This window comes from Eptatretus burgeri, chromosome 5, assembly GCF_056783735.1.
Source record: "Eptatretus burgeri isolate ZD-2024b chromosome 5, Ebu_testis_v1, whole genome shotgun sequence".
Classification (NCBI taxonomy): domain Eukaryota; kingdom Metazoa; phylum Chordata; class Myxini; order Myxiniformes; family Myxinidae; genus Eptatretus; species Eptatretus burgeri.
In genome coordinates, this window is record NC_140965.1 from 93,165,843 (window position 1) to 93,180,214 (window position 14,372).

Below are 14,372 nucleotides of genomic sequence, written 5' to 3' on the forward strand. Positions count from 1 at the left end.
CTATTCAAATTCAGATTCGTGCTCAAAATATGACATTCAATTTGAATAAGCTTTTCCTCGATCATAAACTGACGTTTATAGATAGACAGACATACAGCCAGACAGACCGACGGATGGACAGAATTGAGCCAATTGCTGAACCCGCTTTTCGCGTCACGTGCGCAGGGTACCAACTCTTCATGAATTGCACAAAATGCAATTTTGCAGAGCGTCTGTGCAGAGCGTTGGTGCTGCCTAAGCAGTCTCCTGGGCTATTGGACACAATCCTGGACGGGTCGCCACTCCGACACAGGATACCAGCAAGCTGGCACTCATTTTGCCAACCTGGGTAGGATGACAGGTCGAGTTAACCCCACCTGGTGTTAATTCAACAGCTGAGCGGGATTTGAACTCAGGACCCTCGGATCCAAAGCCCGCCACCCTAACCATTAAGCCAACACCAGGCATACAAGGCTTGTGGAAGAGCTAGTATTGGTAGCCTACAATGAATGGAGCAGGACGCAACAGGACAAAAGGAACAGTAGAGGGAGGGGGGGGACACCAACAGCAGAGTTGAAGGTCAATAAAGAGGCAGGCTTGGACAAACAATGGGTGTGGGGAGGAATGGGGGGCAAAATAAGATGCATGGGGTGGACAAGAGGGATACAGAATGAAACTCTCAGGAGGGAAAACTGGAAATATGGATGGAGGGGGGATTGGGGGGAGGGGGTGAGTTAATGAGGGTGATGGGAGAAAAGAGGAACAAATTAGTTTTGGCCACTTGCAGTTTCGGTATTTCATTTCAGGCAATCACAATTTTTGAGCTCAGCTGAGTCTTTGCGTCTGCGTGTACGATTACCTCCCATTACGAGCCATTTTTTGTTTCTTGTGGACCGTTAAATGCAGTAATCAGACAAGCATACTTGAACAGAGCTAAATTTAAAAATGAATCATCATTGAAGAGGAAATGACAAATGGAGATCCTGCAAAACTAGATCTGCAAGACCTCGTAGATACACAACAGTTGATAATGGTGCCCAAACATAAAACGATGGACAAAATTAATCATGGCAAAAGGCAGAGAAAGGTTATGATAATGTGTGGAAAAAAAATTAAGTTAGAATTACCAAAGATTTACTCAGACTCCAGTTCGACCAAGACTCCAATTCGACCAAGACTCCAGTTCGACCAAGTCTCATGGAAATTGAGGCAAAGGGATTTATGCCGGAACAGGTGTTTAACACCAAAGATACAGTATTATTTTGGAAGAGGATGCCATTTCATAACTTCCTATCGAAGCAGAGAAAAGCAGCTCTGGATCAAGGTGGCTAAGGATCGGTTTTAGCCTTCTATGTGGAAATGCAGCAGGTGACTTTGTCGTGCTCCCGATGATCCAACAACCATCGCGCGTTCTACATCCACATCTTTCTAAACTCCACCCTCCCCCCTAAAGCAGCATCATCATAATCTCTGAGCCAAGTCTTGTGTTTTCTATTTTCGGCAGAGTACAGTATGAACGAGTACGTAATATGTTCAGCATCACCCACATCGCTATTTTGGAATAAATTTAAAAGGTAAAAGTCTTGTGTTTTTGTTTAATTACCCCCACCACCGATGGTGAAGGAGTTTATGTTTTCACTCCTGTCTGTCTGTTTGTCTGTCTCTCTGTCTGCCTGCGTGCAGGATATCTCAAAAAGTTGTGCACGGATCCGGATGAAATTTGGTGCGCAGGTTGGGTGTGTGACAAGGACAAACTCATTTGATTTTGGTGAAGATCCAGATCAGTATACTATAATTTTTTTAAATGATTCTTCACCATTGAAAGATGGGGCTAAAAATGAAATATATAGCACGATATCGCAAAAATTTGTGGACGGATTTGGACGAAACTTGGTGGACACGTTGGGTGTGCGACAAGGACGAATCAATTACATTTTGGTGAAGATACGGATCAGTCTACTGTAATTTTTTTAAGTGATTCTTTACCATTGAGAGATAGGGTTCAAAAACGATATTTCAAACATGAATTGGGCCAGATATGTTCTCGTGGATCAGGCATTACATGGCGGAGGCATGCGCTTTACCGAGTGCCCTTCGAGTTTACACTGTATTTATACCTTCATTTTAATGGTAACATGCTCAACATATATATATATATATATATATATATATATATATATATATATATATATATATATATATATATATATATATATATATATATATATATATATATAGTGTTTATTTCAATTGCAATGCATTTATTTCTGGCTGCTGTCAACCTTCCTCTATATTTCCTCGAAGCCCAAGTAACCGGACTTCCGTTTTTCCATTGGCCTTTGGTTTCCATGATCATGGTTTTCACTATCATGGCGTTTTCCAGGAACATATCCCCCACGATATTTGAGGGTTTGCTGTATATCATGAAAATACATCAGCAATGGTTCAGAGACATATCATAAACATTAAACTGACAAATCATCATCAACTTATATGTGAACTATCTATATACCCATCACATGCAGACAAATGTCCTTTCAAGTCCAGAAAGAGTAAACAAATGAAAAGCATGGCCCTTGCCAACAATACACAAATGCACACAGGGTGAAGAGATTATGCAAATTATAAAACATGAATCATCTCTAACTGGGACATAATGCACATCCTAGGTCAAAACAAACAAAAAAAAACAAGAAAAAGAGCAATCAGAGTTTGCAGACCCTCGCCAGAACTTGTTTTGTGTGGTGTTTGCATACTGGTGTGTGGATTAATTATTGACATTAGAACTCCAGCTTTATAACTGCTGGCAGTGATGACCAGGTACCAAGACGTCCCGCTTTGATGGTACCAAACTTTGACGGGACACCTGACCCTGACCCATGATGTTCTTCAATATTATTCAATTGAATTTAGAATGGGATTAAAATAAATTCAATTCAAATCAAATGGAAGACCAAATAGGTACAGTCATGTATTGGAGTCATCAGAAGGAGCCCGAACAAGCAAAAAGCAAAGATGGAGTCATCAGGAGGAATCTGGATAAGATTCGCATTTCAGCTGCTGCTACTCGACTCTCAAACCCACCCAGGCACAGCCAAATGAGTGTTTATATATATATATATATATATATATATATATATATATATATATATATATATATATATATATATATATATATATATAAAAGAAAAGTATATATCAAAAAGAACCCCCCTCCGTCAAGTTAAATTATTCTGGCTGCCAGACCATGTGGCTGATCAAGTTGATATTTAAAACATGTATTCCCCATCACTACTAGATCATAATTGTGAAGTTTAATGTAGATTGATTTAGCGGTTCCAGAGAAAACATTATTTAATAATTTGTTAAATCCAATATGGCTGCCAAACCATGTGACATCAATAATTCCTGAACAAACTTGTACACCCAAGGATTGGGGAACATTTGTGTGAAGTTTCCTCTCGATCTGTCCAGCCATTCTGGAGAAGATTTTTGTTGGTTTTTGGGGTAAATCCAATATGGCTGCCACACCACGTGACCTATGACGTCATACTTATCATTAAAACATTCCACATGAGCAGTTGCACCGATGGTGAGAATTTCGTCTCAAGCCAATAAACGGTTGCGGAGAAAAACACGAAAGTTCTGTGCAAACAAACAAACAACGACAGATAAACAAACGGGCTCAAACGCAACACCTCTGCTTCGGCGAGGGGAAAAAAATCTTATGGTTAAATTAAACAACTTTGTCGATTGAGACACACACACACACACACACTTCAGCAAAAAACACCAACAATACACTGCAAGAACATTCAACAGGCCTCACAAATAGTAACCAACCACCATGGAAGCAAGGACTTGAGAGACAGAGAGAACTCCTCAGAAATGAGACAGGGCAAATATACAACAATTCCAAAGAGAAAACCAATGCCCAAAACGAAAGAGGAAAATCCAAAGAAAATAAAACAATTATAATATAATATCAAAGAAAGACCTCAAGTTAATGGTTGTTGAAAACAAACTCAAAATAGAAATGATAGCAAGGAAACATAACCAGAGAGTTGGTGTCAAAGCCACCCAATGTTCGCCTGTTTATACATTTATCGTTTTTAAAAGACTCGTCTAATAATAATTTTTTTTTTAATATTGCAGTGAAGTCTGATCCAAATAATTTTAAAGCAATATATGCATTTGAGTATTGTAATCAGTAAAAAATAGTGTGGTAGATAAAAACATTGGAAAGGAAACTAGAAGGATGCAAAACAATTATTAATACAATGCTGAAAATGGAAAGTGACATCCAGAGAGCAGATCATGTTACAGTGGCAGCATTATTAATGAATAAGTCAAACTACCATGCAGTATTATTTTTATTTGTAATTATGATGGCATCATAATTATAACAGTGCATGTGCAATGGTATTTATCAACATTATGCAAGAATACATTATTATTTGTAATTATGATGGCATCACAATTATAACAGTGCATGTGCAGGACATTATTCAAAAGTAGTTGACATTGCTGGTGGGAAGTAAAAGTAATGATGGAATCAAGTAATGACTATCAGAATATAACTAAGTCGTGAGGATTGAAAAATGATGCTTTGATTTTTTGCTGATTTTCATTTCTTCCATCACATTGACTGATTAAAGTGATCATCCGTAGAATCTGGTGCGAAGGGACGGAATTCATGACTTACCACTCCCACAGGACTGGTCTTGACAGCATATTTTTTTATCAACATTGTTGCATGGCACCAGGGCCCTGAATTATTTGTGGACAAAAGATCCTGCATAAAAGTCGATGACAGTGGTGATGGTCTCCTGCCATTCGGAAAATTTCCGTCCCTTCACATTTTCAGTGCGAGACATTCATTGCTAAGACCTCCCTAATACAAATGTCCCCTCATCTCATCTTAAATATCAATGAATGAAATGCCCAATGAAATTAACTCGTAAAGTTTGCCAAGAAATAATGTTGTACCCTATAGAGACATATTTGAATTTCATGTGAAGGGACAGAATTAATGTGACGGGACGGAAACTGTGATGTCTCGAAATGCTCTGATTCCTTTGAATAGATGTAAATTGAACATTTTTCTATTCTAACTTATGAACTAACTTTTAATTATGACTGTTATTGTTGCACAGGTGATTCTTTAGTCTAATCTAGATGTGTTTTGATAAATAAAAACCAGATTTAGATTGGCAACCCTGGCTCACTGTCTCGAGTCCAGTCAAGTCTCAAGGAAGTAAACATTGCAAAGACTCATCTATATCAACGATTTTGGAAAAGCACAGGTTAGTCACTTGACAATAAATTTGTCATTGAACTCCTCATAATATTGTAGTCATATCGCTTCGTTACATTGGTTGTGTCATTGAAGTGGTTTATAAACAGATCAATGGTGAATGGACATATTTGAGCCTCTCAAAGAACTAGTTTTAAAATAGCAAACCAAAGCATAATTCAAGCTCATCATAATCCAGCAAAGTGTATTTCCACAGTGTCATGTCTTCCTGTTATAGTTGGCTATTTTCTGACATTTATAGTCAAGACAAATGGATTGAAATCGTCCAAGTTCCGGTTTGGACAGAATATTTCTGCTCATTTTTTTTTTTGCATGAAAAAATATCAAAAATAAATAAATAAATATGAGTCAACTGAACCTATCGTTACTGTACTGACAAAGACAGAATCACGAAACTGAAGCTGAGGGAGGATACTAGCCCAATAAAGACGTTATATCCCATTGAAGAGAGTAGAAGTCGTGATTTTACTGCCTAAAATCGAGGCAATTTCTACATTTCTCACATTTTTCTTTTCTTTCGCAATGAGTGGAATGTGGTTGTCAGTGTGACATTTAATTATTTGTGCCAAAACTAGCCCGGACTTGAGCGGACCGTAGTCAGCGATCAGGGAAGGAAATACTCTCTTCTCTGATCGTTGCCGTAGACTGTAGCCGTGGTAGAATGACAGGGACACATGACGATGCACATGACAGGAACAATATCAGGGGGTCGAAACGATAAGATTAGCCCGGACACCTGACTGGATGCCGCCACGGTCTGAAATGAATATTCATTCAATACTTAATACTTGATTTTCTTTCCAGACTGAACTATGCCTGCGTCAAATTCCCGCAGCAAGAGTTCCCTCAAATACCAAAAGAAGATGAAAGCAGCAAATCCAGAAGAGTGGCGGAGGAAGGGACAAATGAAGAAAGCGGCACAACGAGCGAGGATGCGCTGACGCCGACACCAGAAGGATTCACCAACGTCCACAGTTTAAGTCGCAGCGTGCGCCGAGCGAATGGGGCGTTGCCAAAGGACCACGATAAGAAAATAGAGGGGGTGGCAAAATTAATTGAAGGTTTGCCATCAGACAGCAAAACGAAATTGTTTGACAAAGTTAAATCGCGCCGCAAATGATTTCAGAAGGAAGTACCAAAAATGGGTCGTCCAGCTGCAATGGATGGGGCCCAGAAAAAATGGCTGATGGATTTTCTCGTGGAGTCCGATGTCATCTACACATGAAATGGAAGAAAGGAACAAGTCCACGGTCAAACAAAACGGTTCCTGCCATGGACTCTAAGAGAGATTGTGCCCATGGCCAATGAGAGAATCGTGGAAAGCCACGCACAAGGTCACGTTGAGTTATTCGTCCTGGCTTACAGCACCCAAAGGAGGTTCCTAAAACCTCTCAAGTACATCAAGCTGCAGCAAGACATTCCTGAGAACTCCTGCTGCTGCGAGTACTGCCAAAACTTGGAGCTGCTGTTGAAGGCTGTCAATGCATTGAGATGAACTTGATCTTCCGAAGGTTCCAGTTGAGTTTGCTGCGAAGATTGTTTGCACTGGTGAACGACCGGCTGGGGTATGTATCGAAGATGCCGATCACTTCGACGACGAGAATTGCTGCACTGGAAATGAATTCTTCGTTGAGGTTACAGAAACGTTGCGCGCTGCCAACATTGACATACTTCAAATGGAAGCAAGGTGATAAGTAGCCTACGAAGGCTATGGTAACACGTACCGGAGGCGCGGCAGCGGACGAACTCGAAGCCCAGACGCAATGCTTCGTCAAGAACGAGGACAATTTCTTCTGCCAACATGCCGAGCTGAGAACTCTGAAAAACAATCTTGAAATCAATGACTCAATCATTCACGTGGATTTTTCAGAAAATTACAGCAACACGCAGAATAATGCGATACAAAGTGCGTACTTTGGACAGGAGAGTTTCACATTATATACAGCTTGCGTGTACTATACAGCAAGGAAAAACAGAGTTTAGATGTGAAAAGTTTCTGTGTCGTTTCAAACGAAACAGAACACGAAAAGTCCGCCGCCTTTCATTTCAACGGTTTACTGATTGGGAAGGCACGTGCCCTCATCGATAACCCCACTGCAGTTCATTTTTGGTCGGATGGATGTGCGGCACAACTTAAGTCAAAACACTGCTTCTCCTTGCTCCCACGAATTTGAGTGTCTCCTGGGACTATTTCGAGTCGCATCACGGCAAAGGATCAGTAGATGGCGTGGGTGGATCGATCAAGGTACTGGTGTTCAGACAAGTAAAGTCTGGAGGAGTGGTCATTCAGGACGCCGAACAGTTCGCAAGACTCGCTAACACCCTGAGTGCAGGAATCGAAGTTCTGTACGTTCCAGCCGAGGACATCGCCAAGAATATCAGACATTGAAAAATCAGCAGCAGTTCCTGGGACCCATCAGATCCACGTCACCCGCGGAGCCTTGCCTGGTGGACGGGTTATGCTGTACTTCTACGCCAATTCCAGGCACAGCGGACAACCGTCCGAGCACATTAAAACGTGTTTGTACGGACCAGAAAGTGAAAATCCGCCCAGCCAGTCGGATATGGATGTCGACTCCGATGTCGAATCCCAGGAAAGTCAGTTCGTCCATCCAGTGAACAGATTGGATGACTTGAAACGCGATGATTGCGTTATTGTGAGGTACGCCGACCATTGGTGGATCGGTTCGGTCAAAGACTTTTCTCATCAGGATGAAGACTTTTTGGTGACTTTCATGACGCCACATGGGCCACGTATGACCTTCCAATGGTCCGAAAAGGTCGACTTATGCTGGCAAACCGTCGACTCACTGATTGGTTTGCTCTCACCAGAGCACTGCTACACTCCCCACTCCGCCCGTTACTACGGCTTGCGTGAAGAGGTGCTGGCAGAAATAGAGCATAAATTCAGAAATGACAGATGTTAAATTGGTAACACTACTTCTCGTGCTTCAAATTCTCACCACCAGGTGAATGCTATTGATTAAAAGTAATTATATTTGTGTAAATATTGAAATTCTGTGTTATTCCACCAACACTGTGACCTTACCGTTAGTATTATGTACAGTCTACTTAACGTTGATGCTTGTTTACAATGAAAAAATTTCGGACTCCTCTCGGTTCAAGATTTTTCAGTTTGAGAGTCAGATGAAGCTTGAGTTTGTTGTTAGTAGTTAGTAAAGAGTTAGAGTTAGATTAGTTGTGATTTGCAGTGAGGGATGAAAAATTCAATGAAAGTTTGGAAAGTTTATTTATAAAATGTGCTCTTTTGACTATAGTAAGCAGTTTGTTGCTGTTATTTGGATAAGAAAGCATAAAAAGAGTCGCAGGTTGGTGAAAATGTCTGATAACACACTGGAGAACAATATTCCATCCCTTCACATGATGATAGGTCAAACTTGTGCACATTTAGTATGTGAGGAGAATTAGCGGATCGTTGTTGAATTTATATGATGAAGGTTATTGAGAAACCTGTTTAATATATAAACATGGATGCTCCATCATCAATCAGTTCGATAATATTGCTTATGATCATCTTTTTTTTTTGAATTAGGCATTTTTATCAATTCCGTCCCTTCACATTAATAAATTCCTTATAACAAAAATATGAAATGAAGGATTTTGCTCAAAGTCCTCCATATATTCACACTTGATGTCTTCCACTTGCACAGCAATTGAAGTTCACTTTTGATCACTCAGTATTCCTATTATTTTAGAAAACAACTTCAACTTTCTGTCCCTTCACATTCAAAACTTTTGAATAATGCCCTGCAATGGTATTTATCAACATTATGCAATAATACATTACCTACTTGCCTTGCCGTGAGAAATGCATCTAAAATTAAAAGTAATATGTCGTGTTTTGACTTCACAAATATTGAGTCTCTGAAAAAGGTGCAACAACAAAATTTATTTCATTTGGACTTCATTGCATCCCTAGTACACATATTAAATGAATGGCAAGCGTCTAGTATAAACAGGCGAGCATTGGGTGGCTTTGACACCATCTTAGGTTGAAATTAAAAATTTTTTTTTTAATCATTTGTTAATTTCAACTTCACTACACCAATAGTATACCCAAAAGGAACCTCCATGCCAAATATCAGCATTCTAGTTCACGTATTAAATGAATGACAAGCGTCTAGTATAAACAGGTGAGCATTGGGTGGCTTTGACACCATCTTAGGTTGAAATTAAAAAAAAAAAAATTTTTAATCATTTGTTAATTTCAACTTCACTACACCAATAGTTTACCCCAAAGGAACCTCCATGCCAAATATCAGCATCCTAGTTCACGTATTAAATGAATGGCAAGCTTCGATATAACTTGCACCAAAAACTTTAACGTTGATGTGCTACAAAAAAGTTAAGTTCAAAACAGGTCAAAAATTTTAAACATTTGAAATTATTTTTTTAATTTCAACTTCACTGCACCAATAGTATACCCCATAGGAACCCCCATGCCAAATATCAGCATTCGAGTTCACATATTAAATGAATGGCAAGCTTCTAAATAACTTGCACCAAAAACTTTAACGTTGATGTGCTACAAAAAAGTTAAGTTCAAAATAGGTCAAAAATTTAAAACATTTGAAATTATTTTTTAATTGCAACTTCACTACACCAATAATATACCCCAAAGGAACCTCCATGCCAAATATCACCATCCTAGTACACATATTAAATGAATGGCATGCTTCTAAATAACTTGCACCAAAAACTTTAACGTTGATGTGCTACAAAAAAGTTAAGTTCAAAATAGGTCAAAAATTTAAAACATTTGAAATTATTTTTTAATTGCAACTTCACTACATCAATAATATACCCCAAAGGAACCTCCATGCCAAATATCACCATCCTAGTACACATATTAAATGAATGGCAAGCTTCTAAATAACTTGCACCAAAAACTTTAACGTTGATGTACTACAAAAAAGTTAAGTTCAAAATAGGTCAAAAATTTTAAACATTTGAAATTATTTTTTAATTTCAACTTCACTACGTCAATAATATACCCCAAAGGAACCTCCATGCCAAATATCAGCATCCTAGTACACATATTAAATGAATGGCATGCTTCTAAATAACTTGCACCAAAAACTTTAACATTTTCACGCTCACGCTAACGCTGACGCTGACGCTCACGCCGGGGTATCGCTATAGCTTTCTGTTCTTCGAACAAGCGAGCTAAAAACTACAATGAGGCTAACAGCAGCAGAAAACAAGTCCAGATGTTTGAAAACAACCCGAAAATATTCTAACGTGAACTCGGGAAATGGAAGCAGAATGTCATCCTCTCCTGAAAAAGTGAACAAGAATAATTTTGGAAAGGAATTTATGAAGATTGAAAATAACACAATAAGGAGGCAGAATGTATCTGAAACCTAGAAGAGAAGAAGCAACATCTTGAGGCAATGCCTCCAGCAATAAATGATGCAGAAAAGATAAGACAACTGACAAAGATGGCAAACTTCAAAAGTCCTGGCCCAGATGGGATCCCGAACTTCTGGCTAAAGAAATTGGATGCTCTCCACGTTCAGTACGCTTGAGCATTCAATGGACTTATCCAAGGGGAACAGGAAGCTCACAGAAGGCGACCTTGACCTCATCCAAAAATATAAAGAAACCCAATTACCCCACAAATACCAACCAAAAACGTATCGACCAACAACATACAAACTTCTGATGGCAATTATCACAGAAACTATGTATCACCACCTAACACAACAAGGTCTCAAGACAGAACAGAAGTGATGAAGAAGAGGATGCTACAGAAAAATACACCATCTATGACTAAACAAGGCCATACTCAAAATCTGTAAAATGAGAAGAACCAAATTGTCCACAGCATGGAAAATCTACAAAAAAATATTTTGACAGTGTCCCACATTCATGGATGATAAAATGCATGCAATTGTACAAAATCAAACCCCAAATAATCAAACTGATTGAGAAAGCAATGGATCTTTGGAGTACCACATTGACATTTCAGCACTTGGAAGGAAATATCAAAATATCAGGAGTGAAGATACGACGCAGGATCTTCCAGGGTGACAGCTTTTTGGCCCTCCTGTTTTGCCTGGCCTTCAACCCACTGGGCAACCTCATCAATGAGCAAAGAAATGGATACACCCTAACATCCAATAAATGGATGTCCAAAGAAACAGGAAAGGTGACACATCTACTATCAGTGGATGATTTAAAACTCTTTGTGCCAAATGACAAAAAATTGGCAGAACAACTGAAGTTAGTGAAGCAGTACCCCGACAACATTCAAATGGAATTTGGCCGAAAAATGCGCCAAGTGCACATTCATACAAGGTAGACCAACAAACAAGCTCAAATGAGCTAAGATCCTCGTCCTCTTAATGATGACGTCATAAAAACGAATATGACGTCATTGTGATGTATCAGGTTTGCGATAAATTATCTGCGCTAATGCCTGGCTTGATTCCCACAAACAAAATTCAAACAGCTTGCCTAGTTTCGGAGATAATGGTATAGGCGATTTCCATTCGCGGCGATATTATGACGTCAACTTTATTTCTAGGAAGTATTTCCAAAATCGGAGATGGTTACTGCCTGCGCGTGGGCTTTCTGCATATACATGGCAAGTTTCACGAAGATCCGATGAAAACTCTGGGTTGTGAAACAAAAAGTCAAAAAACAGGAATGACGTCATAAAAATTGATATGACGTCAAAGTGATGTATTATATGTGCGAAAATTCATCTCTGCTAATGCCCCGTTCAATTCACGCAAACAGAATTCAAAAAGCTTTCCTAGTTTCAGAGATAATGGTATAGGCGATTTCCATTAGCGGCGATATTATGACGTGAACTGTATTTCTAGGAAGAATTACCAAAATCGGAGATGGTTACTGCCTGTGCGTGGGCTTTCTGAATATACATGGCGAGTTTCAGGAAGATCCGATGAAAACTCTGGGTTGTGAAACAAAAAGTCAAAAAATAGGAATGACGTCATAAAAATTGATATGACGTCATAGTGATGTATCATATGTGCGGTAATTCATCTCTGATAATTCCCTGTTCAATTCACGCAAACAGAATTCAAAAAGCTTGCCTAGTTTCGGAGATAATTTATTAGGTGATTTCCATGAGCAGAGATATTTTGACGTCATAACTTTTTTTTCAAGGAGGAATTTTCAAAATCTAAGATGGTTACTGTCTGCGCAGGGTATTTTTACATATATATGCCAAGTTTCAGGAAGTTTCAATGAAAACTGTAGGCTGTGAAACAAAAAAAGTCCACAAGAAGAAGCAGAAGAACAACAACGTGAGTAAGACTTCGAGATCCTCCATGAGGATATAAAAACTGACAACAGAAAAATCGACCTAAATACAACAATGCAGGAGCTACAGAATGAAGGAAGCATCATACAAATACCTTGGAGTAGAAGAGGCCCACCGAATGTCACAAATGCACGAAACAATGTCAAATTATACCGACATAGAACGAGGCTGATCCTGAAAACACAACTCTCCCCAAGGAACAAAATCAAAGCCATTAATCAACCAGCTGTACCAGTATTTCAATAGAGCTGGAAAATAATAAACTGGCCACAAGTAGAAACCAACAAACTTGATATCAAAACAAGGAAAATGCTCACTATACACAAAAATCAGTGCATCCTGAGAATGCACCTGCAGAGACGAGGAGGTAACGGCCTGATGGAGGTCAACCAAATGCACAGCATGATAAAATAATATAGGATTGCCTGAGTGCGTGAAAGGTTCGATAGACGACCAAATCCAATTCGTATGCAAACACGAAGACAGCAAGCCAGAAAATGTATCCCTAACCCACTGAGCAAAAAAATTTCAAAGACAGGTGCAAAGAGGAGATATTATACACCAAACCAAAACAGCAGCGGATACCACCCCAATGATTGCAAAAAACACAAAATAAAGATATAAAGTGAAGTATCAACAGATATACACTAACAAGTGGGAGAGTGATAAAAGAGCAGGGAGGTTAAAAAACAACAAAGAGTCGGACAGGCGAGGAATAGACAAAGAAGGCTCATTTCGGAAGACGTCATCTCAACTGTGATGGGAGGACGAATCATAATAAATGCCCAAGATCAAGGACACTGCACTTGCAATGGATTTTAAAAAGATGGCGGGACAGAGACAACCGGGCAAGTGTAGACTTTGCAGGCAGAAACACAAAGCATGAGTCACCTCCTCTCAGGATGTAAAAACAACTCATGTCAGAACAGCTGTACACAAAAAGGCACAACAAAGTATGACGAGTAATACACAGGCACATCTGCAGAAATTTCAACATCCCAATCCCAGAAAACTCATAGAAATATGAACCAAAAGCAATCATTGAAAAAGGAGGATGTAATCATTATGTACGCCCTGATGAACCCATTGAGCTTGAACCTAGAAAACAAAGCACTGCGACTGGATATCGTACCAGACATATTACCCAGGGTTCAGTGCCCAGTGATTTCAGTCTACGTATTGCAGAAGTCAAGGAAATAACCAAATATCAAGTTCTCTAGAAGAAAGTCGAACAATCTTATAAGCGGAAGAATGCTGAAATTGTACCAGTGATTACTGGAACAATGTGAATGATAAAGAAGAATCTTACAAAGATCCTACAAACTATGCTCAGGAATATTACTACAAACTAACTACAGTTAGAGGTAGTCCGATGCTCGGTGATGATCCTGAAAAGAGTACGTGGCCCAAAACTCTGAGAACAACACAACTTCACAACTCAGACCATGAATCATCTCTTACCAAAACGGAGGTGGATACTTCAAGCCCTGGAAGGACTCCATTCCACCTTTGGAAATGCAAATATGGAGATAACAATCAACGTCTGTTCTCTCCATCTCTTCCTCTCCGTCTGTCTCAAAATAGGTGAGGCTAATTACGTGGTGCTTTTAAAATTAAACCAACAAAATACATACTATTTTGAATACCTCATTTGTCCGACTTTTTGAAGACCCCTCATACGTTTCCAGTAGTGTAAAAAATCACTATTTTATGAATGTATAAAGGTATGACAGAAAAGCGTGTTGACAAAAAAAAGATGTTTCG

At 39.2% G+C, this 14,372-nt stretch overlaps 1 protein-coding gene across 2 annotated transcripts in view; it reads right to left on the reverse strand.

Moving 5' to 3' along the window:
- LOC147026969 (beta-parvin-like) overlaps positions 1–14,372 on the reverse strand; it is a 54,339-nt gene that overhangs the window by 30,468 nt on the left and 9,499 nt on the right. The window lies entirely within an intron of this gene.